This window comes from Panthera tigris, chromosome B1 (genome assembly GCF_018350195.1).
Source record: "Panthera tigris isolate Pti1 chromosome B1, P.tigris_Pti1_mat1.1, whole genome shotgun sequence".
NCBI lineage: Eukaryota > Metazoa > Chordata > Mammalia > Carnivora > Felidae > Panthera > Panthera tigris.
In genome coordinates this window covers 145,757,214-145,782,774 of record NC_056663.1, presented here as the reverse complement: position 1 = coordinate 145,782,774, position 25,561 = coordinate 145,757,214, and the positions used below count along the sequence as shown (strand labels likewise).

The following is a 25,561-nucleotide window of genomic DNA, read 5'->3' as shown; positions in this document are numbered from 1 at the left end:
TTGAACAAAAAAAAAATCCATTGAAAGACAAATTATTGCTAAATTTGGAGAAGCAAGTCATTTCTTTTTGAAAATAATGCCTATTAGCTATAAGTAATAATGTAATATATGTTCGGACTACAAAATATAGATCACAATGCCTAAATGACATGCTTATATTAGTGTATCTTGCCATTCTTCTGTGACTTTTATCTACCCCAATCACAGTATGTGTTTTCTATAAAATCATTTTCCCTCAATTTTTCTTTACATGAGCAGAGCTGTTTTGTGTTCTAGTACCAGTTGCCTTACGTGTTAGCTAGGCAAAATTTTATCAACAGTAAATAATCATATTTTATCATAAAATGTGTGTTTGTATCAATAAACAACAGACAGAGCATTGATATTCCTCTAAGAAATCTGGACTATATGAGTTTATTAGTCTGTTTAGGATGCTATAACAAAACATCAGACACTGAGTGGCTGATAAACAACAGAAAATTATTTCCCGTTAAGTGTTATTACTTCCCAAAGGCCTCACCTCCCAAAACTCATGACCTTGTTAGGATTTCAGCCTATGACTTTTCAGGGGACGCAAACATTCAGACCATAGCAAAAAGTAATTAAGAATATGGTTTCTGAAGTTGAACAAATATGCTTAGACACCGTTTACCAGCTCTGTGACCGGGGACAAGTTTTTTTAGCCTTGTAAATCTCATTTCCCTTCTCTGTACAGTAAGAATAATATTAGTGCCTACCTCACAAGATCACTGAAGATATTAAATAAAATCATGAATCAAATATTTATGAAAGCATGCCTGGAACAAAATAAGCAATAACTTAATTGTTAGCTCTCACTGTTTATCTCACTTTTTAATCATGTCTCTGGGTTTGGGATAAAATAAGTTAGATAAACTTTGTTGCCATTTATTTGTGTGAAAATAACACGATGCAACTCAATTCATTTTTAAAAAGCATTTATTTTTAGATCATTCTATAAAACTGCTGAACACGAGAGGTTCCAAAAGAAGAACCACAAATGATCCTTGCTTTAACAGCACATAAAATTGTTTTAGGGGACAATATTTGGATGTAAAGTGGTTAAATAACCAAACAAGGCAGTCCATAACTTAGTGCCAGAGATAGGAGTTCAGACATAAATTTGGAAAGTCACTCTGAAAACTTAGAAACCAATGTGGACTGGAATAACCATGGAAAAGTTGAGATTTAGGCTAATAAAGGGGAAGATTAGAGAAAAGAGCATAGGACAGGATGAAGAGGAAAACAAATCTCAAAAATAGTGTGACTAGTGTGGCACAGTGAAGAGTGTGCACTAATAAAAACTTGAATGGAGGCGGATCAGCCACTGGGTGTACTTAACCAAGAGCACTTGACTGCCAGGCTGTAGAGCAGGCAATGAGGAACCATGTGGTAGTATGAACAGATTAGTAATGGAGAGAGAGTAGTATTTTAAGAACGTTAGTTTGGCACGATTGCAGGTTGTATAGGGAAAAAGGAGGTAGTCTGCAGATCGGATGGGGAAAGAGGAGGCGGAAAGCAGGAAACTCAGTTAGGAAACTCTTACACTAATCCAGGAAGAGGCAGAGAAGTTCTGGAGAAAGCTGGTGACAGAAATAAGCAGATGGTTGTAGCTTTATCAAAAATGAATTGATAGGACTGGGCAAATCCATCGGCTATATAGGGTGAAGTAAAAGGATGAGAAGTTGGCTCCACTTCTGATCACAAAATCGTCGGACAGATGTGTCCTCCTGCAGTCATCTGAGTCGTTTCCATCTACCCTGTCTTCTTGATACTTGTACAAAATAGCTGGCCACCACACTGGAGAATGTAGGTTGTTTTTTAGATTCCCAGGGATATGGAACCTAAAACCTAAGTTCAGCAAAGCTGACAATGTACCTGTTGAGAAGGAAAGTTTAAAATCTGCATAATCAGAATATTTCAGATAATAGTCTATCTGCTTAACATCTTCACCACACGCCTCCTTTGCTCATAGTGCCATTAAAAATGTTCAGTGTTCATTCCTGAAACCAACCCTGGACTTCTGGATCCAACAGTAGAGTCAATTATATGATTGCTGAAACATCAAAGCTTTTCCTCACTAATGTCCTTACCAGGGGACATAAATAGGCAGGTCTTTTCTCTCTGGTTGAGGCAAACGCCTATGTAGTTCAACCCAGCATACTGTACATTCCTGTGTGATTTTATGTGTTTTATCATTGGCAGATGGAATATCTGCTTTTCCCATTGCTATCAATTGAATGTGTGCACTGCACACCCTGTCCAAAGCAGACCTGTTTTGTCGGGCAGAAGTCAGGGCTCATTGCCCTGGGACAGCCCATTTCTTGGAAATGCTCAGAGGATTTTCAGTTTCCCTTTTTGAGGTATACAAGGAAAATATTACCCTGGGGAAATATCAAAGGATTTCCTGACATCAGCCAGAGAAACAGGTGCACACATATTTGATTTGATAAAAATGGGGGATACAAGCACAGTGGATACGGCCCAGGCATCTAATTTGCCCCGTTCAATAATTTCATGGTCCACTCAGAGAACTTCCATCCTCAGTGATCACTGTCTCCATAACAAATTTGAACGCCTTAGTCTGGAATTCAAGTTCCTTCACAATCTGGCCCCAACTGACCTTTCCGACCATATTATGCGGTACACCCATTCAAGGTCCTGCCAAACTAAGCCACTTGCTGTTCCCTGAGCCACTACCCAAGCCCTGTGCTTGCCGCTGTCCTTTCTTCAACTCAAAATAATCTTCCTCTACAACCCAGATTTCCAAATTCTTGATATCCTAAAAGTCCTTTTCATTCACCAATCCGTGAAGACTTTCTCCCTCCCCCAGGTGGAAATCAGCTATTCCTCTTTTATCCTCTCGTTGCAAGTTATTTGTATTTCTCTGAAAGTACTTCCAAGTTCCTCCTTGAAATGTGGTCAGCGATCTCGCCTGTGGATTGTATACTTCTTGGGGTGTCTTTGCCCGATTCACCTTTGAATTCTTCATGATAAGGTCTTGCAGCTATAGCATGATGGAAACAGTGTTTGGAGGAAGATGACTTTGATTCAAGTCTATCTCTTTCTGGCTGTGTCACTGTGATCAAGACCTTAATCTCTCTATCAAGTCCTAAATTTCAACATATTTCTTAAGATTAGATATGATGATGGTATGGAAGCCATTATTTAAACTGTAAAAGACAAAATAGCTTAATATATTTTATGACATCAAGTTAATATTAATATATTATAGATGAAAAATCGGTAGGGAAATAAAGCTCTTTGTTGACATTGCTATAAAGATGATTTATTCTTCTATATAATATCACACATCTAACCAATTCATTCCACAATTGGAACACCCCTGAATTGGACCTGCTCATGAGAAGACAAGTTAAAATATGATCCTGTTACTAAAATTGCTAAATCCTCCTCCTCTTGTCTCCTAATCATTGGTCCATCCTCTTGGCGTTTTTCTGGCTATGTTACAGTGATTCACAAAAGCTGCCAGTAAGGTAAAACTGAGGTAGTGCCATCACTGAAATCAAAAAGACTACCATTCATTCGTTCCCTCAACAATTATTTACTGAGTGTTCTTAAAGGGCAGGCGCCCTAGAAAGATGAATAAGAGAAAGTTTCTTCTTGCTTTTGGGACATTTACAGACTAGTAGAGGAGAAAGTTAGCCTGATATCAATTTCACTGCAGTGTAACATGGTATGTTAGGTTTTGAAGTGAGGTAGAAATAGAGTGCTCAATAAAGAGCTTGCCTGATGAAACTAATTCCATGGTTTATGATACCCATTCATCATCAAGAAAAATGTATTCCCACTTCAGTGTGTCTTTAAAGTGTATTTGAGTCTATTGTGAAAAAATGTGGATGGTGAGGATCTAATTTATGCCTGTTTTCCACACTCCATAGTGGACTTGAGTCTCGAAATTTCCTAGAGAAAGTCTTGTTTATAACTCAAGAGTTACACTAAGTATGTTTTTCATTGTCCCTAACAAAAAGGCAAAGCTGGAAAGTATTGAAAGGGAAAGAGAAATCTCTTAGGGTTCCAGTGACCAAGGGTGAAAGGGGGAGAGCTGAAACAAAGTGGGAGAGTTAGATATTGGTTGGGTTTGGAAAAAGAGGGATTCCACCCTGCCCCATTGAAGCAGGATGCGTGTGTGTGTGTGTGTGTGTGTGTGTGTGTGTGTGTTGTAGGGAGAGATAACTGAACACATAAAGGTTTGGTAATCTAAGGGCTGAGGCACACTCTGCCTTTCCTTCCTGGGAGTGCCCTGAAAAAGGAAGCAAAGTCCTTGGATACCTGTCAACATGGTGGAGTACAGAGCAGGGAGGCTGACATGGTATGTTTAGTCTCAGGGGTCTCAGAAAGGACAAGGAAGAATTCAAAACAGCACTGCTCCCTGGACAAGAAGAACAGTTTCTTTATTAAATAACTGTAATCATATATAATATATAAAGACAAATGCTGGTAATAATTCTTCTCATCATTTTTTTGTTGACAATGAATGACAATTTGGTGGGTGTTATTTAACTCACTCTTAAGTTGCCTGGGCTGAGCATAATTTCCAGGTCTGATTTTCTATAATAACTTTTTGAACTAAATTTGAGAAAAATCTAGAAGTTGTAAATGAAGAATGAAAATGCTGGAAACCAGTATTTTATTTAATTTCATTGAAGTTCATGCAAGTTGAAATAACAAATGTACAACTAGATTATCCATCTTATTTACATATTCTTGGTCACTTATTTGGCACTTTATTGAGACATTTTCTTGGTTTCTAAATTTATTTATATCTGTGACATATGTCATCTCTGAAGACAGTTCTTCAAGAACTGGTTTTATTATTGGAATACATTAATTTAGTAGTTTAAAGCTCATATATGGTGATTAGGTTTGCTCAGTTTCAGGATCATATACCTGGGAATTTCCCTGCTTTGTGCATGTTTAGAAAATAATGAATGAGGGGTGCCCACAAATGCTAGGGAATGATGCACATTGGTTCAGCTCCCATCAACATTTTAACATTTTTGCTTCATCTCAAAATATTGTCTGTTCTGTAGCCCGACACTATGTGGTCTGCGTTCCAATATTTCTAAAATCTTATTTAATTTTCTGTGGTTGATTAACATATTTATTTACTAATATGGTATAGACATTTATTATATCAAAAATAGGTCCTCAATGCTATAGATGCCTATCTGGAGCAATGTCTCTATTAAGCATAATTTTAGTTTTTTTTAAGTACCTTTTTCTAAATTTTGAAATATCAGCGAAACATTCCATGGATTTCATTTATCAATCAACATTTGACTCTATTACTTAAACTTGAATATACTGACAACATTACTTGCAATTTTGTACAAATTTGTAAAATTGTACAAATAATTGTATAGATAATACAATACAGACATATATATTGTGTTATATACACCCATATATCTTATCTTTTGTATATATACATCCATATATACATAGATATAGTGTGTGTGTGTGTGTGTGTGTGTATGGCCATATATATAAATATATACATATGGCCATATATATATATATATATATATATACTTATGCAGATAATGTAACACAGCTAACTCACACCTACATGTTAGTTTTATAGCACATAGAAAAATTGTTTAGTATTTGCATAGTTTTTACTTTTATGTTTTTTATTATTTTATTATTTATTTATTTTAGAGATAGAGCATGAGCAGGGGAGAGAGGTAGAGGGAGAGAGAGAGAATCTTAAGTAGGCTCTGTGCTCAGCATGGAGCCCAACATGGGGTTTGACATGGGGCTCGACCCCACGACCCTGGGATCATGACCTGAGCTGAAATCAAGAATCAGACACTCAACTGACTGAGCCACCCAGGCAGCCCAATAATTTTTAAATACTCATACCCTTTGACCCATTTATTCTACTTCTATGATTTGTTCTAATGAAGTAATTATAAATACACAAGAAATATTAGCCGCTAAGATATTTAGTGCACCATTATTTGTGCTAGAGATAAATTCAAAACTGTTTACATTTACAGAATAGGAGAAAGGGTAGATAACTGGTATTATAACTCTTTGAGGGAATATCATACAAAATGATGTTTACAAAGATTTTATAATAACATGGAAAATGCTTATGTTATAATGGTAATTGAAAAAAAATTTAGACACAAAATTGTTCATGTACAGATGGAAACTAAGAAGAAAACAGAGCTCTCAAATTATTCATTCTTTAGATATGTCATCCATTACTTAGCTCTATTTCCATTAGAGGAAGAAAAAGAAAAAAAACCCTAAACATACAGAGGAATACGTATTTGCCTCAATATAAATATCTAGGTACTTTAAAGGCTACAAATTTCAACTAAATAAAAATTAGATTTCTTTAGTTACAACCCAGCGCTTAACAAAATTGCTCTGGATTTTTACATAACCTCTTTAACTTCCCTGAGTCAATTTCATTTATAAAATAGTGGTGATAATATCAACATCTTCATGAGATTTTGGTGAGACCTGAAATATATTATTCTTGTGACTAAATTAAATTAGTGCATGTGTTTTGGTGTTGAGCCACAACTACAGAGTAAGAAACACGCGCTCATACTTATATACACATAACTCTTTAAATCAATAGGGGAAAGATAGAAACTTGGGGAGGGAGGAATCAATCCTTTACAAAAAGGCAAATTTTGAAAGAAAAAAATTGTCAGTTTTTGAGAATAAAAATCCACATCTTCCATGCTCTAAGCCATCTCTCCTAACATCATCATGAAACTCCTTCATAGGCCTTACACGTACAACTTGACAACTAACATATACCTTGAGAAGCTTCTCAGGGATCTTGCCTCGGTTGTTCATTCTCTTTCCTTTATTAATAATTGCTGCCTGAAAATTAGCCAAAGGTGACGTTAAAGAAACCAGAGGGCAATACTGCTTTCATTCTCAGAGGCTACTGCCCCCTGAATGATGTTCCCAACTTTCAAGCCAAAAAGCTAGTTAGACGGTGACTGAGATGTTCTCTTCCGTTCAGTGTAATCCCATTAGAAGTCCACGTCAGGCCACATTCTCGACTTCTTCTCCCAGCTGGCAATGTGAAAAAGCCCATGCCTCTGTGGTTTAGCTACCTGTTGTTTTGAGTAATGACTTTTATGATGCCACAGGCTGCTGAGCCAAAATAATATGGGATCGTAAAAGAGGAATGCTTCCGCTGAAAATGGTCTCCATACAAATGGCATTCAGAGACCAGCAGAGGGGAAATGAGGGCATCTACGGTTTTACCGTTAACATCAGGGCCAGCGGTAGGAGCCAATCGGGAAAGCTGATCCCCTTTGCCTCCCTTTTAAGTGGATAATCTCAATGTAGAACATGTACTCCTGGGAGTTTCTAACGTCTGACCCTGCCACTTTGTGGTGCCACAGTTAAGATTTTAAACTCATTTGGGGTACCTGGGTGGCTCAGTCAGTTGAGCACCTGACTTTGGCTCAGGTCATGATCTCGCGGTTTGTGAGTTCAAGCCCCATGTTGGGCTCTGTGCTGACAGCTCAGAGCCTGGAGCCTGTTTCAGATTCTGTGTCTCCGTCTCCCTCTCTCTCTGACCCTCCCCCACTCACACTCTGTCTCTTTCTCCTTCAAAAATAAATAAACATTTTAAAAATTAAAAAAAAATTTTAAACTAGTTCTCTCATCTTAGGTATTTCCTTGCCTCATGACACATGCTACCATTCTAGATTTGATAGAAGAAATACAGAAACTAAGACATCAGGTCTAGTGTCTCTTTTATGATACTGCTATGCTGGTAACTAGGTTTTTTTCTTCAGGACAAACTTGGCCTCCAGTTTCACTCCTGCCTATGTACCCTTAATATTTCCTGAGAACTTAGACCACCATGAGGCTGTGTATGGAGAGCCATGCATCACCATGTTCACATGGTCTCACGTGTTATGATCACTCCCATGAGATTTTTGAGACAGGAATCTGCATTATAACATCTTTAAACCTGGATAGACATTTGGTTGCACCTAAAAGGAATTTTGTTCTATTTTGGTTTTTTCCTCACATGGCTCAATTAAAACAAGAGCTGGATGGCAAACACAGGGAGCAGCCTCTATTCTTGGCATGAAAAAACTAGGTAAAGGGCTTAATGATGTCCCTGGTACATAGTTGACACTTTCCGAACATTCATTCAATAGGGCATTATGAATCAGAGAGTTGAAGAGATTTCAATGAAAATGCAAACGCATGCCTATTAGATTAATTCATGACTTACTGTTTGAATAGTCATTGGTGAATCTTCATATTGTTTGCATTCAGAACTGTAAATACTCAATTTACTGAACTGTGCATGTACTGAAACTATCAAGAAGACTATTGTAGGAATTGCTTGCTAAGGGAATCTGAAGTTTGTAGCATTTCTAGTGTTTATACTAGAAGTTTGAACCCACAGAAATGGATTCTCCCCACCATTAAGAAAGGAAGACAGGCCAGCAAGGAAAGTATTGATAATGTACTGATCTGAGTTTGTAGGAGATGGTGAGGGTGTGAGCCCAAGAGTGCCAGGGCCCAAGCACAAACTGGTAGGTGGGGACAAATCTGGTGGAAATAGCTAGTGACAACTGCAGTGGGAGACAGAGGAGAGGCCTCTCAATAGAGTCTGAACATTAGGCTGATAACGTGAAATGTTAAATTTTTACAACTTAAATAACATATTAATGTTATATCTTTGTTAAACCAGGATTTGCACGGTGGGCTGGGAAAAGGAATGTTTATGAGCACAGGTATGCCTAACCTTTGTAATCACATCTGAAATTAAAGACTGCTCTTGCACAATCTTCATAAAGTCATTATACAATATTTAAGATGCATGCAGGTTTAAAGAATGACATCTCCAGCTTAAAATGACATATTATTGTCATCAAATATTCCACTTACCACTCCCAGATTGAGCCACTCTCTCTCACCCTTAAATGAACTAATATCCTGATTAGGTGTCACTTATTTCCATGCAACTCTTTATTACTATCTGGGCCTTAAACAACATATGGCGTCATTTTACGTTTAACTCTTCTTCACTGGATGCCATACTTTCCACTTATCTACCCTACTATCAGTCCTGAAGTCTGTGTTAGAGTCACTTTGATTCTACCATCTGTTTACTCATGTTTAATAAGCACCATTCTTCTTTTCTCTCTCAACACCAACACCACTAGCATGAGAACATTGACGAATGGTCCGCTTGCTGAGCAGGACTAAATATCTCACCCTCAGTTTCACATAATACTTTGAAAATTCCAGATGCTTGGGGTTTTGTTAATCTAAGGTGTCCTGTTACAGAGAAGTAACATGAAGTTCAGAACTGAAGTCCCAGCTCTGTTCACCACAGACTAAGTTTGGCAAGCCATTCGTCTTCCTAGAATTCATTTTGGTAACTTATAAAATGGAGGGGCTGAACTACATGTAAATTATCTCCACTGCCCTTTCCAACTCTAATATTCTCCTTTTCTTTCACTCTTTTCTTTCAGCATGGATGAATAGACACACCATCCCCATTATTAAATTGTTTTTCTTTAAAACTCTCTTTTGTCATTTGCTGGAAACATTTACGGGCCAATAGAAAGGAGAATGTTTCTACACATGCTTCTCAAAGTATAAACTAAGCCCATTTTCAAAAAGCATTTTCCGGTCAATTTGGTTCAAGGAACCTGTCTTAGCCTGCTTAGTATTCTGTGGGATGTGTTCAGTAGTCACTAATATTGCTACTGATAATCTGAATATGTAATGTAACACCTTTTGCTAAGGTAGGCTTAATTTGAACCCCATCTAAGGCAATTACTAGTATTTCCAAGTATCTCAAAACTGATACATTCCCACCTGTATGAAGTCTTTCCAAGGAAGGATTCAAGGATAGCATCACACAAATACACCAGTGTGGGGAAGATATGATTTCCATTCTTATAGTTTATACACAGTTGGTTATTACTCCTAAAAAACAATCCCTTTAAACAGAAACATCCCATGTTTAACGCCTGCCAATTTCATATTGAAAAGTGTGAGGGAAATCAATTAAACAAGCTTTAAGTTCCTGGAAAATGAAAGACTTTTCTCCATTATGAAAATGATAATTTATCATTTCTTTTCTTCCCATGAATGTAAAAAGTCATGTCTAAGAGTCTTTACTTAAGAAAAGTAGGCACATGGTTGATGTGAAGGCCAAGTGTGTGTTCTGTTTCCATTCACTAAATGCTGTTTGCTTTATACAGTATATATTTATGATCCCTGAAATTGGGGTACTTACTGAATTTAATCAGAGAAACTTTGTATTTATATGAACAGACTCCAAGAATGAGGCTGAATTTTTTATATTCCTTGCTAATGCACGTTGAATAACTGTGATAGGCAACGAAAGGGGTGTTACTCATGGGTCATCATCCATTTATTCATTTAAATAGTACTTCTTGAGTGTAACTACTAATTTCAGCTCAACAAACAATTCTGAATGCTTCTTGTGTGCCTGGGACTGCTGGTTGCTTGAAGTACCCATATGTAAAATATATATAACTAAGAGTCACATGTCATGGAAAAGCCTCCAGTTTCTCCTTTGAAATAGGAAAGGAAGAAGAGTTGTAAGTAGGTATTTGTGTTCACAACCTTTAAAGATACAAACACTGTACTTAAGAGTTTGCTAAGATATTTTTGAGCCCGTTCCTGTTTGTTCATTCAATTTAGAAGTAAACACCAGAAAAGTCTAGAATATATTAGTTCTGTTCTAGTATCCAAGGGAACTTGAATTGAGCAGCATACTTTCTTTTATAATTAAAATCTTGACATCTTATTTTGAATTAACATATTTATGAGGGAACTGTATTTTCTTTCTAATCACCATTTTACCTCTAGCCGATATTTACAATATCAAACTTTTTTTTTAAGATATTTTTCAACGAGTGCTGGTGGAAATGAGCTAATCATTGTATATGAGTAAACCACTTCTCCACAAGGGCACTATTTTCTTTCAAAATCATGAAGCTTTTCATATTTAGCTTCCAAAATCTCATTAGAATGTCTCCTTTTGGCAACGACATTGGTTAACAATAAATAATTCATCAACCTCAAGAGGCTGAGAAAATTTTGAAAGGTGCTCTGGTTTAACAAAAGTGAAATGGTTTAGTTTATACAGTGTACCAAGGAATTACAAATAGGTAAAAAGTTCATATTTGTACTTTGGAAGGACTCTTGATGAATAATACAATAGCATTTCAACTGCATTATGCAAAATGTTTGCTGGATCACATTACCTTCTCCCCCCCCCCCCCCCCGCCCCCCACTGAACATGGCTTTTTTTTTTTTTTTGATATATGTACTGTCTAAATTTAATCAGATTAACTTCTCTTTAATACATTTCTTATGTCCCCTAAAACTTGCTCTTGCAGAGTAAAGATTAAATTATATAAAGATCTATGGTCTTCATAACATCTCTGCTCAAATAGCTCATTGCTCTATGGAATATATTATTGGGAAAGATTATGTGATACTCTTTCCTAGAGCTCTTTAAGAAAATAATTTGTCTGCAGTCATTTACAACAGCTATAAAAATGAGCACTGACCTGCATTTCCCTTCCTCCCTCTTTCTCTCCTTCCCTACCTTCCTTTTCAACTTCCTGCCTTCCTGTCCTTTTTCATTCCTTTCTCTTCCTTTTCTGTAAGCTTCCTCTTTTCTCTCTTCAAACATATTGTGTCCCTATTATTTGCAAGATACCATGTTATACGCTGGGAATAAAAAGATGAAGAAGTCATGATCCTGTAATATCAGCCGTGACATATAATAAGTCCAAAATAATCAATGACATAATACAGATAGATAAGAAAACACCACTGAAGAGTAGAGGACTGCAAGACAGATGTGCCTGAGGCCTGGTATTTAATTTTAACTGATTCCAGTTTGTCTGGTTTCCACGAAGATCCATTAACCCCAAACTGACTGGGAAATCTCATCAAGATTAATTGGTCCCTCAGGCTATATTGGAAATCAATGGCTGCGATGCTTCTAAAATTTCGTTTTGCAGACTTTTAACAGCCAAATCTCTCCTTTCTCATTCTCACATTACCTCCCACGTTCCTGTGCATTCAATCCCAACCCAGAGGCCACTGTCCCTCTCTCTTTATCCTTTTATTCTTCCCAGAGCTGCACAGCAGGCATGCGGAGGAGGAAGACAGAAAACAGAAAACTTTTCAGTGTGGGCCTCAAGCTGTCAGCCTGTTCCTGTCCCATCACTCGGATCCGCTCCTCCCCCGCGAATCCCCACCCTTAGCACACTTACTCAACAAATGCCAAAGACTGAAAGAAACAGCACAATACAAGATGGTCTCTCCAATTAAAAACAAAACTCCGTAATAGCCATACAATTCACGGAGAACACAGGAAGAGAGCATCTCAGGGCAACTTCCCAGCAGGTCCTGACCTTGACCCTGGGCATCTGGAAGAAAAGGGCATTTGAGGGGAGGAGGGAAGGGTGGAGCAGGTGTCTGAGGCGGTCACTGTTCACCTGCGTGCATACATACAGCTCCCTTCATCCTCACTTCCACCTACAAGGGAGGTACGTGGTTACTCCCCATTTTATAGTAAGAAAACGGAGGCACAGACCATCTGAAGTAGCAATGGAGTTTCTAGAGTACTTTAAGCGGACATGCAGGCCATTTTAAGGTAATATGGCAAAGGATATATATTACAGACATGTGCTTAGGGTACTACCAAACTAAAAAGCTAGAACACACCTTTGTTTTTGTTTTAAATAAGTTTATTTATTTATTTATAGAGGGCGAGTGAGTGTGAGCAGGGGAGGGGCAGAGAGAAGAAGAGAATCCCAAGCAGGCTCCACGCTGGCAGTGCAGAGCCTGGTGTTGGGCTCAACCTCACCAACCATGAGATCATGACCGGAGCGGAAATCAAGAGTGGGACCCTTAAACAACTGAGCCAGGGTTAAACGTCAGAAACCAACCTTCCCCCTCCCTTCTGGTCTAGAGAACTGCTTAGAGAAGCCAATGGAGTCCGCTCCACACGCCATACAACTCCATGCCTCCTCCAGGTGAAGAACTATTCTTTATCTTGCAAACGTGACACATAATATCCTTTTATTTGTAAGTGGCCCCGCATATTTGGAATTGGATTGCCACTGGGCAAGGTTACTTGTCCCTCTAACCTTAAGTCTTTGATAATTATTGCAACTCCTAACTTCCTCATTTCCATCCGATATTCACTCCACTACAACAGCCTCTCCTAGTATTGGCAGAGGGTGAAATCAGCGCTGTGACATCTGTCAGATGCTTTTTACTAATTTTTAAAAATTTTCCTCTGTAAAGGCTGCACCTGCAAGATACCAGAGGATCTTTTAAAGAAGGTACTTAGGATATGTTGTCCTTTTATAAGTATACAAAAGGGGTAAGTGGTAAGCATCATCAATATGCCAGGTATAGTTTGGTTCCAAACATTAAGCCAAAATCCTGCTAATTTTTGAGGAAAGAAAATGATAATGTGAAATAGTAGTAAATGCGAGTTTTAGTAGCTCCCTAACTCTCTGCAGTGACTGGATTTGGGCCATTTGAGAACAATTTCTACTGTTAAATCAACATAGGGATGGAGAGAAAAACTTGATAAGCTATTCCCAGCCTGGTGATTTAGGAGTTAAACTTTAGAGCTGACACCCCAGAATTTGGTAATCTTCCCACCCCATACAGTACTTGGCTGTAAAATCGGTGAAGTAGCCTCCTTCCGGAAGTCAGGTTTCCTGGTAATACCATAACTGGTTAGGTGCATATAATGGTGAATTTAACAACTAATCCCCTTGATTTTCAGAACAAATGGCACCCACAGGCTTGCTATTGACTTTCTGAATTGTGAATAAGATGTGCTAGGCTGCCATAAGCCACTGGGTGTTCAAATGACTCCCCCCCCCCCCTGCCAAATCTGAGATGCTATCTTCTTTGTAATGAAATGACAAGACAAAATTATATCAGAAAAAGAACACCCACGTATACACCTGAAATCATGCAAACGAACATTTTGAAATTCAGTGGTGATTTGAAATTCAGTGGCCTCCTGTAGACTTCCTTTCCTTGTACAGACAAAGCTAACTATTTTGTCCCACAACAAAACTGAGGCCTGCTGCCATTGTTCTTGCGACTAGTGAATCACAAGTCAACTGTCACTGGTAAAATGGGCACAAATTAGTTCCATCTTGGAGAGAAAGGGCTTTAGAATTCACAAGTAATTGTGGAAATAACTAACATATTATGTTATAATCATACGAAGAGAGCGTACATTGTAAAAATTACCAACACAGAAAGTTCGCTTGGCTGTACTATGTCTTTAAACACTAAAACTCCAAATATAGGGGCACCTGGGTGGTTCAGTCAGTTAAGTGTCTGACTTCGTCTCAGGTCGTGATCTTGTGGTTCGTGGGTTCAAACTTCACATTGGGCTCTGTGCTGACATCTTGAAGCCTGGAGCCTGCTTCGAATTCTGTGTCTCCCTCTTTCTCTCTCTGCCCCTCCCCTGCTCATGTTCTGTCTGTCTCTCTTTCTCTCTCAAGAATAAACATTTAAAAATGCTCAGAAAAGTAGATATGTTAGAGTAGATAAACTACAAAAGGCTAGAAACCCCATTAGCCAAATTTGTTCTGTAGAGGACCAGAGGAAACCCCATTTAGCAAAGGCATAAGGAAATCGGTGGTAAGAGGGACATCAGCATTATTGAGAAGCTCAGTAGTGGTGTCCTCTGTAGAACAAGGGCAGGGGAATGAGATGCTGTTACAGAACTAAACTCCCAAAGCAATAGAGGCCAAATGATGGTATTTAACCATCAGAAGCAAAGTGGGTGCAATTATTGCAATGAGACGCAAGGTTGGTAGCCAGGAGTGGCCCAAACTATGGAGAAGTATGGGGAGGGTCAAAAATATATGATCTTCCTAGAGGCATGGTGCAAAGGCAGCCAACACAGATATTGCTTAATTTATATAACAGCAAAAAATTGAAGAAGAATGCTTAGGAGGTTTAAGGAAGCTGTCCGATGAAAAAGTCAATCCCTGGCCCAGTTTCCAGATCTGACTAGGTTTCCAGATGTAGAACCCATTAATTCAGGGAGAGGCCAGATCCTTAGGATGAAAGACCCTGAAATACCAGGGCCTATGTCATTTACTTGGGTCACCATGAATTGGGGAAGGAGTAACAGTAGGTAGTTTCAAAAATTATTGAGTATGGAAAAAAATTATTGAATATAGGGTATCAACTGATGCTGATACCCAGATATCCAATGTGATACCATACCAACATTATTACCTGTAAACTACATAATGGAGTAGCTTAAGTTCACAGTGCATCCACTGGATCCACAGAACCACCTGGTGGACATTTCCTTGAAAGCTGTTGATGGGGGGTGGGAGGGAGAGGAAAGTGGGTAATGGGCATTGAGAAGGGCACCTGTTGGGATGAGCAGTGGGTGTTGTATGGACACCAATTTGACAATAAATTTCATATTTAAAAAATAAATAAACATTTAAAAAATTTTTTAAAAAGAAAGCTGTATGCATATTGAAATGGACAAAAAAAATTAAAAAAAAAGAAAAAGAAGAAAAAAAGAAATGAACATATTTGGAAGTTCACAGAACCTGCACATTAATCCCTTGACCTATGGAGTAAGAATTACCCTAGTGGTTAAGGATAAGTGAAAATGTCCGAAATTGGCTCACTACAACAAAGCTAATACATTTTTTAAATTACCATATTCTGAGGGGAATAGTAGATATCAGTTCCAGTCTTGAATACCTAAAGAAGTGATAGTCCCCATCATATCCATTTAAAACATAAGTCTGATCCTCACAAAAACCACATGGATCATGACAGATGAAAATGGAGCAAAGAAACCTCAATTTTGTTGTACTGAATGTTTTCTATTTTTAATTTTTTTTTTTTTGAGCAACCTCCATACTGTTTTCCACAGTGCACCAATACACACATTCCCACCAACTGTACACGAGGGTTTCTTTTTCTCCACATCCTTGCCAATACTTGTTATTTCTTGTCTTTTTGAGTCTAGCCATTTTGACAGGCATAAAATGATATCTCATTGTGGTTTTGATTTGTAGTTCCCTGATGCTTAGTGATGTTAAGTATCTTTTCATGTATCTATTGGCCATCTGTATGGAAATATGTCTATTCAAATATTCTGCACATTTTTAATTGGATTATTTATAGTTGTTTTGGTGTTGAGTTGCATAAGTTCCTTATATATTTTGAATATTAACCCTTTATTGAATATATCATTTATAAATATCTTCTCCCATTCAGTAGGTTGCCTTTTCATTTTGTTGATGGTTTCCTTCTCTGTGCAAAAGCTTTGCATTTTGATTTAGTCCCAGTAGTTTGTTTTTGCTTTTGTTTCTCTCACCAGAGACATATCTAGAAAAATGTTGCTACAGCTGATGTCAAAAGAAATTACTGCCTGTGTTCTCATCTAGGAATTTTATGGTTTCAGGTTTCACATTTAAGTCTTTAATCCATTTTGAGTTTATTTTTGTGTATTGTGCAAGAAAATGATCCAGTTTCATTATTTTTGCATGTACCTGCCCAGTTTTTCCCATACCATCTATTGAAGAGCCTATCTTTTATCCATTGTATATTCTTGCCTCCTTTGTCATAGATTAATTGACCATATAACAGGCTTTCTGTTCTATGCCATTTATCTATATGTCTATTTTTGTACCAGTGCCATACTGTTGTAATTAGTATAGCCTTGTAATATGTCTTGAAGTCTGAGATTGTGATACCTCCAAACTTTTTCTTATTTCTCAAGATTTCTTTGGTTATTTGGGGACTTTTGTAGTTCCTACAAATTTCATTTGTTCTAGTTCTGTGAAAAATGCTGTTGGTATTTTGATAGGGATCGCAGTGAATCTGTAGATTGCTTTGTGTAATATAGCCATTTTAACAATATTAGTTCTTCCAACCCATGAGTATGGTATAATTTTTCATTTCTTTGTGTTATCTTTAAATTCTTTCATCAGTGTTTTATAGTTTTTGGAGTATGGGTCTTTCACCTCCTTGGCTAAGTTTATTCCTAGATATTTTATTCTTTTTGGTACAATTGTAAATGGAATTTTCTTAATCTTTCTGCTACTTTGTTATTAGTGTATAGAAACAACTGATTTCTAGGTATTGTTTCCTGCCACTTTAGTGAATTCATTTATTACTTCTAAGAGTTTTTTTAGTGGAGTCTTTAGAGTTCTCTATGTAATAGTATCATGTCATCTGCAAATAGTGACAGTTTAAATGTGATATCTTGACAAATTAACACACCTTTGGCATGTGGCATGCAGCCGTTGATCCAGCAAATTTTCTTTTCTATCCCTACAAGAAAAGAGGATCAGAAGTACTTTGTATTCATGTGAGATGAACAAGAGTGTACATCCATGGTCTTACACTAGGGCTCTCTTACCTTCTATCTTAATATAGTCCAAAGGGATCCGACTGTCAGGATGTTCTGTAGAACATTGCATTAATGCATTATCTCAGTGACATTATGTTAGTAGATAATAATAGACCAAGATCTACAAGATATACACCAGAGCATAGGAAATAAACCCACCATATCAATGAACTTTTAGGGTTCATTGGTTAGGACATATCACTGAACATGACGTGGGGATGATGAGAAGCACAGGATACACAGAATACATCATTTTATAGTATTTCTACCATGTACATATAATTTATATAAATAACTTTTAGAGCATAGAGGAGAATAAAATGTGGCCTAATAATTAGTAGTTAGTGAGGTCTTAGTACTTACTATCTTTGTTCGGAATACAAATTACTTAATTGTTAAGTTTGTTTAAGTTAATTTTTTAAAAAGATTTTAGTTCTAAGTAATCTCTACACCTAGGGTGCCTGGGTGGCTCAGTTGGTTAAGCGACTGACTTTGGCTCAGGTCATGATCTCACAGTTTGTGAATTCGAGCCCCATATTGGGCTCTGTGCTGACAACTCAGAGCCTGGAGCCTGCTTCGGATTCTGTGTCTCCCCCTCTCTTTAGCCCTCCCCTGCTCATGCTCTGTGTCTCTCTGTCTCTCAATAATAAAAAACGTTAAAAAAAATTTTTTTAAGTAATCTCTACACCCAATGTGGGGCTCAAACTTACAGTCCCGAGATCAAGAGTTGCATGCCGACTAAGCCAGCCAGGCACTCCATAAGTTGATTTTTAACAACGACTGCATTTAACACAACTTTGGCTTGCAAAATTCTTGAGACTTTAACAATCACCTTCTGTGAGTTGGTTCAGTTTGACTTTGGATCATTGGCAGAGAGAGAATATTTTACCCTCCTTCTTCACTTTCCATATCTACACTTACTACTCAGGGTAGAAAGCATGAAAGATTTCCATGAAATTAAAAATGCTCTCATAGTCTAAAGTGCTTACCCTGTTGGAGCTAGCCCATACCACAAAGACCCTGATGGTGTACCTTCACCAAGCCATTTTTTTTGTGCTCCACTTCCCCTGACATGTACTTCTTTGATCATTATCATTCACAATAAGTTTTGAAAAAAAAATTTTTTTAATTTCTGAAAATGCATTTACTATTGAAATATGAACATACTCTGTGTTTACACTGTCAAACATTGCAGATGACAAATCTGTTGAGTAAATACCTCCAGAACCGAAATGGAAAAACTCCAAAGCAATTGCAAATTATTCCAATTTCCTGCACTCTGGAAAAAAGTAAGAGAAGTAAGGGAAAGGATCATAAGGATATGGTAGGCAACAGGTAATGAAGGTCCCTGCTCTGGGTCTGCACTTGAGAGGGCCCCACTCAGACATGCAGTCATACTCCCTCCTCTCACTGAGCAAAGAGTCTACAGGACCAAGGGGGGTGGCCACCAGAATCCATGTATCCTTCTTATAAACCACATTTTATACTCAAACGGCCCTGAGCTGTTTCAGGGCCTGTGAAGGCCTTATCCCCAAATTCTTGCCTCTGAGGTGAACCACTTCTGCACCCCTGGAACAGATGGGTAACCAAGAAGCTACTCGTTGCCTAGTGGGGAGGAGTTGGGATAGAACATGAACTTGCAGCTACATGTTCTAATGTATATATACAAGGTCCTTCACAGTGTGAGACAGACCAAGGTAGGTAGAGAAAAGTCAGGCCATAGGCCAGCCCTCCATCTATAGTTTTGCTAGGACCATCAAATAGTAGAGGTGAGCCTACGGAAGAATATTTTGAGTAGAGAGATCATTAAGTGGAGATGTTTCTCATCCTTGGTGTTAATCTTCTTAGTATCAACACAGAAATCACTAGGCCTTCTCTTGAACCCATAGGTTAGCAATCTTTTCTATTTCTATGACCACTGAGGAAAGATGGTACTACCATGGCCAATCCCATTCCCTCCCTCCCCCGGACCTGGGTCCTGTCAAAGCTAATCTTCTAGAAGTTCACATTCAGAATTTTTTGTAAATCAAGTCTCACTGCCTAGGTTTGTTACCTAAGAGACTTGTGACCTGCACATTTTCATGATTAATTAGTTGTTTATTTGGGGCCCCTCATTGGATCCAACAATGCTCCCTGTTCAGGTGTATTCCATATTCTTAATAAAGCCTGATTCCTTCAGAAATTCTCAATCCTACTTACCCTGATTTAGTGTTTGTGAGAGTAATCAGTTCCAGGGCACATAAGTACCTTGTCAACATGCAGTGTTCCACACTGACTCTGAAAGGATCCTTGTGGGCATCAGTAACTTCAGAGTCACTGCCATCCAGTGCTGGGCCTGTTTGTCATTGTTTTTAAAAGACCATACTCTAGGGGCGCCTGGGTGGCTCAGTCGGTTAAGCATCTGACTTTGGCTCAGGTCATGATCTCATGGCTCATTGGTTCGAGCCCTGCGTTGGGCTCTGTGTTGACAGCTTGGAGCCTGGAGCCTGCTTCAGATTCTGTGTCTCCCTCTCTCTCTCTGCCCCTTGCCCACTTGTGCTCTGTCTCTCGCTCTCTCTCAAAAATTAAAAAAAAAAAGTAAAAAAGACCATATTCTAGTGTCTCATCACCATGTTTAGTGCCCTGCTCTCCAGGGTCACCAATTCCTTGATACAAGAAAAAGAATCAAAACATTTTGTGCATCTACTGTCAAGTGCCATCATTTTTATCTTATTTGAAGTCAGTGAGATGAGTCCAAATAATCTCTTATTTAATCTCACCTTCCTTAGAAAACTTACAAGGCTTGGGAAGGGAAATGATAGTTTTAAAAAAAGAAAACCTAAGTGGCACTAAACTCTAAGCCATCATAGTCTTTTTGAGAGTAGACTTACTCCCCATGTGAATACATAAATATAAATATGTAATTTATTTGTTATGTATCCATGTATATATAATATATATGTATATATGGTCATGTATGTGAACATATTTGAGAGCAATGAAAAAGGGTGGCATGGAATTCCAGAAGAGAGACACTTTGGAGCCAACTAGAATATGACACATTCACATTGTTTCCTAACAAAAAGGGAATGTCTCAAAAATGAAATCAGTCTTCATAAGCAGAACTCTTAGATGTCTCATTCCACTGCTCTCACAATTGCCCTATCTCTTGTGAACTTTATGAACCACTGAGTACCCATCCTCTGAGAAGGCTTCCTCTGTTGTCTAATTCATAGTGTTCAAGTTCTCAGGGTGCCTTTTGACTAGAGTCTTCCTTATGGCCAATTCCTTGAGGAATTAATCCAGCTTCATTTCAGTACCACACAGGGACAGTTGTTCCTCTCTAACTAACTTATTTTAAATCATCCTCTGAATGAGGAAATTCTCTGTAGGACCTCACTGTCTCTAATTGCTTCCCACTTGTAATCATCTTTGAAGGGAAACATCTGCCATTGCCTTCAGGGTGAGTGCTTGGTTTTGTTTTCTTTTTCTGGTGTCTCAAAGCACTCACCTCCCTCTCCTTTATTTGGGATTGTGTAGGTGAGGTATATTGTGATACCTTTTCCCCTGCTGGGAACAAAACTCACATACTTTAATCGATGGACAGTCAGTGTTGATTCGCCTCTTAGATTTCTATTTGTCCTGCTGACATTGTAACCATTTACGAGCATTTTGCTTACATTCTCTTTTCTTTCTTGTTTTAAATAGAAATTTTAAGTGGAGAGGAACCAAGTCTTTCCCCTGATTATTTTAAAATCTAAGAAAAATAAACTTGCTACATCTATGTAACCTCATTAGCTGTGGCTGCCAAATGATAAGATGTTAAAAACTTACTCTGTGTGTAATATTGTCATAGAATGGTTAATGTGGAAATAAACAAACCATGGTTATGAAATTCACATTTTGCTGATAGTTTACTGAACCAAATTAAAAAGAGAAAGGTTTGTAATATTAGGTATTAATAGTTTGGGTACTTATTGTTGCAAATCAAAGACCAATGAGTTTTAAAGCTATTCCATATAAACTATTTTACATATACAAAAGCCATTTCTTCAAAGATATTAAGCAAAAATAAGAGAAAGTATTTTAAAAAGAGGTAGGAAGATATATATAAAGTGGAGATATGTCTTCAAAATGAAATCATTTTCTCAACCATTTAAACCTTTTTTTTAAATAATGCTGCTCTTTATGTATGTATAAACTCAGACATACAGATTTGAATTAATTGCAATCTTTGGTTCCTGGCACACTCTCACCATTGATCTATGTGTGGTCTCCTCTTCATACATATGTATGCACACATTTTTAATAAGTAATAAGTTAAGAAGTTAATTAATTTAACAAATTTAATAAATCCCTACACCCATCATGAGAACTAGAATTTTATTTTTAAAAATTTTTTAAAGTGTATTTTTATTTATTTTGAGAGAGAGACAGGGAGCAAGTGGGGGAGGGGCAGAGAGAGAGAGAGAGAGAGAGAGAGAGGGAGACAAACTTCCAAGTAGGTTCTGTGGTGTCAGCACAGAGCCTGATGGGGGGCTTGAACGCACAAACCATGAGATCATGACCTGAGCCAGAGTCAAGAGTTGGAGACTTAACTGACTGCATCACCCAAGTGCCTGAGAACTAGAATTTTAACAGTAACTTATATATCTCTATGATTCTCCCCCACCTGTTCCCCTTCAACTTCCATTCAAAGTAACTATTATCCTGGATCCCTTGCATTTCATTCCCTTGTTCTTTTAAAAATAAAGTTTTATTTTATAAGTTTCCTTAAAAATGGTCTATTTTTGTTGTTTTTAATTTTTTAAGTATATCATATTGTATATGATGTTCTGGAACTTTTTTACACTAAATATTATACCATATATTATATGAACATGACTCCATATTGTTAGTTGTAGATGTAAGTTTTTATTTCTGTGTTTTGACTATTTTAAAGAATGCTGCCTTCCTAATAGATCTTGATGGCACATTATAACCAAACCCAAATGATTAACTATCAAAAAGCTGGTTTGTCTTTCTTTGAAGGCAAAGAGAGAGGTTTGCTTAGTTTTCAAATGCTCCCAGAAGTGAAGACAGAGCTTTGATATTTAGATGGGAGTTAAGAGTTTGGGGGAAATATTGAGTCTCTTTGAATGCTCATATGCCTCTAACAAAAAGAGTAAGAAAAACAAAAAGATAAATAACCAAATTCAAACAAGTTGAATATTTTTTATCCTTCTATACAAGTCCTCTTTGAAGGTATATATAATCTAAATTTCATGTTAATAACAATGATTTTTAAAAGACTTTATTCTCCTATGAGATTCACCTATTTATGTTTACTAATGCTTAGAGAATATGTTGCATATATCACAACTATTCATTCTGTCAGTCACATTAACTGCTTGGAATCTGATCCGGTCTTCCTGCTTCCACTCACTCATCCAGGCCCACTGCCTATGAAATTATTTGAGGCTGCCTTAACTTTGAAACTATGGTGGGAAATGGAAAAAATTTCTAATGATTGTGCCAGGACTATTATCTTCTGATTCTCCGGATATTATTAACCTCAGGGTGCTATATCTAAGCAGAGGTCAGGGGAATAGTCTTCTTTCTACTACTATCTCATATCCGGATTCCTGTGTGCTGCCCAAGAAGCCCTCCTTGTTGTCCCAGTGTCAGGATTTGCTAGAAGTCTCTCTTTCCTTAAGTCTCAGAAACAATTCCATGACATTGTGCTAGGAGACAGATGCTTGAAACAGACAGCTTACTGCCTTCTTCTGTATCCCATCCCATTCTCCTCTTTCTTGACAGTCAACCTTCCCCTTGTTAATCAATTCATGCAACTAGATATCTTCAGACCGCCCACCGTGTCAGCTCATTACATTTTCCTGTGTTTGCAAGAATCTCAGTGGAGGAAGCAATTTGGGCTCAGGTAGAGTGGGACGCCTCCTTAATATTGCTTACAAGAGCTTTAATATGCAGTACTATAGACATTAAATTAATACTATTCCTTCATCTTCACGCTCTCACCAAATAAAAAGATCATCAGAGAAACAAATAGATCTGAATAATTTCCAATATCTCATTAAACTTTTTAGTCATCATCCCTCTGGGCTTAAAAATGTGAAGAGAGAAAGAAACTCAAATAACCCCCCACATCTCCACTTCCCACCAAATCTACCACACCTGCATAGTGTCTGGCGTGTAGAAAGCACTTAATCCCTATCTGATGAATGAAAGGATGTGCAAACCCTCCCTGCCCATCTACAACTTAAGATTCAAGGAACATGAAAGCAGCAGAAGTGGGAAAAAGGGAAGGAAACAAATTTAAACTAGCAAAAATGACTAGTTCACAGTGCCCAGAAATCCTCAAACACTTAAATGCAGGAGAGGGTCTGATAGTTGCCGAAGTAGAAGCAGAATGCCATTGTTCTCTTTTCTTCCCCACCTCAAGCTCTGTATCCCCCTTTGTGCAACCAGTAACTGGTTTGGGAGAGGATGTTTAACAAATAATTTTAGGGGTGCCTGGGTGGCTTGGTCGGTTAAGCGTCCGACTTCAGCTCAGGTCATGATCTCACAGTTTGTGAGTTCGAGCCCCACGTCGGGCTCTGTGCTGACCACTCAGAGCCTGGAGCCTGTTTCAGATTCTGTGTCTCCCTCTCTCTCTGCTCCTCCCCTGTTCCTGCTCTGTCTCTCTCTGTCTCAAAAATAAATAAACGTTAAAAAAAATTAAAAAAAAAACCAAACAACAAAAAACAAGTAATTATAACTACAGCCAGCTTTGCCTTTGTTCTAATTTCTCTAAATTCTTATTTATCCTACTCTACTTTGCCTAGTGTTTATTCTCAACATAATCTATTTCACCACAGTATTCATGAACATATTCCCTTTAATAAGCAATGGCATGATTGCCTTGACAGAGAAAATGAGGAAACATCTCCTTTTCTAGAGCTCAAAATGATGTACTACAGAGTAAAATGACCTCTTATATCTTTATACAATATAAATGCTTAACAACTTTTTTTTTTAATATTAGCTGAAGTCTTACAAAAGGGAAGAAAATAGAAACTAATTGGGTCTTGGAGATGACAATAAAGCTGTTCAGACAGCCAACCCAGAGGACATATTCCTGCTTCCTCTGGGATAGCCCAAATCGGCCAAGGTCAAATTTACAAAAGAAAATGCAGGTGATTTATTTGTGACTTCTAGTCAAGTGCTCTTGAAACTCAAACCATTTTGGTTATTTTTGTAACATATTAGAAAGCATATTTCATCCCCCCACCCTGCCCCTCACCCAATAAAGCATATTCCAAATGTCTTCAGTTGAAGGTCCTAGCTTGTCTCCCTATACCTATTTTGAAACAATAAAGTTTTACATTTGTAGGCTGGATACGGAGAAACCCTCATTTTCATTTTTTGCATTACAAAGCTATGTCATTCCTTGTGAGACACTTGAGCAATTTAAATTTCCTTTTAGAACTTACAGACATTGGTGGATCAAAGAACCTGACCTTAAGCAAACAACTTCATAAGTTCGATTCTAAAGGGATTAGATGCTAGTTCTAGAAGACTCCAAGAGCTTGCTTTGCCAAGCCTAGGAATATTTTTGCTTTCTATTGGGTATACTATCTTCTCCTACACTCCTTGTCCAAATCTTATACCCAAATCACACATTCATTCTTTTAATGGTCTATATTTCACCCATTCTAGGATTTCTCCATCATTTCCAGGCTCATCTATCTTTATGTCACTTCCTACAATAATGAGGTGGGGCTCTTCCCAGTCCCAGATACCACTCTTTTCTATCTCTTACTCCCAGATGACTGTGGTTAAAAATAACAGTAAACTAACTCCTAAAAAATACAATATCAAAGGATTTGAAGACTGGAAATATTTAAAAAAAAAAATTTAGTCCACTATCTCAATTATACTTTGGTCATGAGGTTCGAAGAATCAAGTAGCTCGTTCAGATCATACCTAAAAAGTAGATCCTTCCCACTAAACAACATGACCTTCACATGACTTCACAAAGAGACTGCATCTTTGTTTTAAGCTAACTTCAGTTACCGAGTTATACAACTTAACCAATCAAATACTAGATGTTTGCAGAAACTCATA

At 37.7% G+C, this 25,561-nt stretch overlaps 1 long non-coding RNA gene across 4 annotated transcripts in view; it reads right to left on the bottom strand.

The window, feature by feature from the left end:
* The window catches only part of LOC122238020, a 75,459-nt gene that overhangs the window by 22,936 nt on the left and 26,962 nt on the right, over positions 1-25,561 (bottom strand). The window contains exons 3-4 of one of the 4 annotated variants that reach the window (XR_006216952.1): positions 17,347-17,397; positions 940-1,896 (exon numbers count right to left, since the gene is read on the bottom strand). The exons of 1 other annotated variant lie outside the window; for it this stretch is intronic. This is a non-coding gene — a long non-coding RNA (uncharacterized LOC122238020). Of the gene's footprint in view, positions 1-939; positions 1,897-17,346; positions 17,398-18,663; positions 18,756-25,561 lie in introns of those variants that run through there. 2 more of the 4 variants (XR_006216951.1, XR_006216953.1) reach the window with 2 other exon arrangements.